The sequence below is a fragment of the Octopus bimaculoides genome, chromosome 19 (assembly GCF_001194135.2).
Source record: "Octopus bimaculoides isolate UCB-OBI-ISO-001 chromosome 19, ASM119413v2, whole genome shotgun sequence".
NCBI classification, from domain to species: domain Eukaryota; kingdom Metazoa; phylum Mollusca; class Cephalopoda; order Octopoda; family Octopodidae; genus Octopus; species Octopus bimaculoides.
Genome location: NC_068999.1, coordinates 51,583,900 through 51,587,230, shown reverse-complemented (window position 1 = coordinate 51,587,230; position 3,331 = coordinate 51,583,900). Strand labels below are relative to the sequence as shown.

Sequence of the window (3,331 nt, the reverse complement as noted above, 5' to 3'; positions counted from 1 at the left end):
TATATATATATATACATATATATATATGTATATATATATATATACATACATAGATGCGTGTGTGTGTGATTGTTTGTATGTACACACACACACACACACGTATATTTATATACGTGTGTGTCTGCTGGAGAATGAGATTGACATTATAAAGTCGAGAGCTTATAATATTATTATAGGCGGTCATAAAATTGAAATCAGTTATATAATAAAATAAAATCTATCTCATTTCGAATGAATAAATCGTTCATAGTTAACAAAGTTTAACATTTCTCTTTGAAATGTTATCCGCTACAGTGAATAAACAAATCAATCTCTCAAAGAAAATTTGAAAGCAAACTTTCTGACGAACAGGAAAAGCATGAAAGCAGACGACACTTTGAATATCAACAAAACCGAAAATATTTTGTTGATTTACGGGGTAGAAATAGTTTAACAATCCTTAAAAAATTTCAGAGTTTGTTAGATATGGGATAAATCAAAAGTTCTGGTAGTTTAAAACAAAGATTACAGCATACATTACAGAATATTCTGTGGTAGATCTTACCGTGTGTTCGAAAATGGTGTATACAAAGCTGATTTAGAAATTCTACCTTAAAAACAAACCCGAAAACAAATACAAAATAGCTAATGAAGAAATTTACGTATTTGATTCAATGTTTATAACTGAAATGAAAAATAAAAATAAATTTGAAAATAAATGTTAAATGTATATTAATATTTAAATTTTGTCGGTTGTTTTTTTTCGCCAAATCTTTTTATTCGCTATTTTCCGTATATTTATATGTCGCCACAATCAGAGCATCCCAAATAACCGTGTGTAACTTATTTATTTATATATATATATTTTTTGGTAGTTTCTTCGGATTTCTATGATTTCAACGCGGAAGATTACAATTCTATGGAAGATAGAAAAAAAAAAAAAAAATTGAATTAAATTTTATTTTATTATTAACTCCTCCCGCCAGCTTTTTCCCTTGCGAACTTGAACAATTTTTTCTTTTTTGAGTTGTATAGCTGAGAAAGAGGAGAAAAAAGAGGACAATGTGATTCTGTCAAAAATGTATCTTTTTTCGAAATAATTTTCGAAATCGAATATGAGAAAGTTACGCTGAATTTCGCGCACACGCACGACATGTGTGTAAAATTCTTCTGCTTTCAGAATTTTCATTTTGAAATAATCTCCACTGCCGGTTTTCGGAATTACACCCGCCCAATAATGATAACCACATCACAATTTTTCTTACATACAAATACCGCCACCCCCACCACTAGGGCAAGTTTTGAAAGTATAAAAATCCTGATTTTTATTTTTAACCATGACAATTTCATCTCACTTTTTATTCGTCTCATATGACGGAAAACAACGATTCGTTAAGTTTCCCACTTGGAACTAAGCATAAATACCAAACAAACATCAACATATGCTTTATAATTTCGATCATATTATTCTATCTCGAAACTCACCTCTCTCTCTTTCTGTCTCTCTCTCTCTCTGTGTCACTCTCTCTCTCTTTCTTTCTCTCTCTGTTACTCTCTCTCTCTCTCTCTCTCTCTCTCTCACACACACACACATGTTGAGGCACTGTATGGAAGGGCTTTAGACAAACAAATTGACCCTATTTTTTAATTATTATTTTGAAGCCTTACTCCATCGATCGCTTTTACCGAACCCCTAAGTTATGAGAACGTATGCAAACCACACACACACACACACACACGACCAGCTTCTTTCAGTTTCTGTCAATCAAATCCAGTAACAAAGTTTTGGTCGGCCTCGGCTGTAGTTGTAAATTCTTGCCTAAGGTGCTACGAAGTGGGACTGAACCCGGAACCACGTGTTTGGAAAGTAAACTTTCTACCATATAGCCACATATGTATGTATAAATACCATTTTTATATACAAGGAAGTAAAAACCAGTATTTGGAAGTTTTGTCATAAAATATCCAAGTTTTACTTTATTCTGTTTTGAATATATGTTCGAAAACATTTCTTGTGTGAGAAGTCGAATGTTTTTTCATTAATTATACCAAGGAAATCCTTTATGTTTTCCCCAATGATTAACATTGATGCAATTAGTTGTTCCCGATCGTTCAAAGTGATAAACTGCCACAATTATACTGAAATAAAATTAGAATTAAAAAGAAAAAAAAACCCCATTGTTCCAACAAATGTTAATGACGAAATAACAGTTGTGATGTATTATGTGAGAAATAGGTTAATTTCTAACCGGAATGATTAATTAAAACAACGAATGTCTAAGGAATAGCTATCATTTAGAATGCTTAATGAAGACAAAGGGAAATATCTATGAAATATATTACATTAGAATATAATTCAGGAATTAAAACAATACGCTACTCAAAATATTACACAAGAAGAATTTAACTGGAGTCTCTCATCTTTTATGCTTTGCTTTTTTTTTTATAGTAATCTGACTGCGGCCATGCTGGGGCACCGCCTTGCAGGGTTTAGCCAAACAAATCGACTCCAGTATTTTTTTTTAAGTTTGAGGATCTTTCTGATTTGCCGGACACCATTTTTAATTTAGTGTTTATTTAGTGTGTTTTCTACCGAAACACTTTAAAACTTCGTATATTTGTATATTTTGTCTTATAGAACAGAGAAAAAATTTTGTATGGAAGTTATTTCATGTTAAAAGTTGTCGTATTTCGGTAATTTCAACCAATCACTGACGTCTATTGAGGTGAAAACAATTACTGCTGTGGATTGTCAACAACACGTTGTGACGGTGTAATGGGATCTTTTCCCTTGAATAAAATTAGTGCCGTTGTTTGTCAACAACAACTATCGGCGGTACTGTTATTTATGACATCCTGAACCGCTAAGTTACGGAAACATAAGAAACCCACACCGTTTGTCAAGCGGTGACAGAAGACAGACAGACAGACACACACGCGCACGCGCACACACTCACAATATATATATATATAACGGGTTTCCACATAGTTTCTCTCTACTAAATACACTCACAAGGCATTGGTCCGGAGCTATAGTAGAAGACACTTGCCCAAGGTGCCGCGCAGTGGAACTGAACCCGAAATCACGTAGATGCAAAGCAAACTTCTTAATCATACAGCCACACCTGTGCCGCGCCATACTTGGAATTTGAAACAGTTTGAAAAGGTCATAGCTGTGTAATGATAACTTTTCTGGTCAAAAGAAAAAAAATCTGACACCATAACTAAAACTAAAGTGAACTCCAACCAGTGTGTGTACTTAATGGCTGGGATTTGCACTTACATATCATGGACTGCTGAGCACGTTTTGTGAAAATGAGACTAATATTCACACATAAAAAACAAAAAAATA

General features: G+C 33.3%; 1 protein-coding gene across 1 annotated transcript in view; it reads right to left on the bottom strand.

Moving 5' to 3' along the window:
• The window catches only part of LOC106883399 (testis-expressed protein 11), a 37,394-nt gene that overhangs the window by 33,106 nt on the left and 957 nt on the right, over nt 1-3,331 (bottom strand). The gene's annotated exons all lie outside the window — the stretch shown is intronic.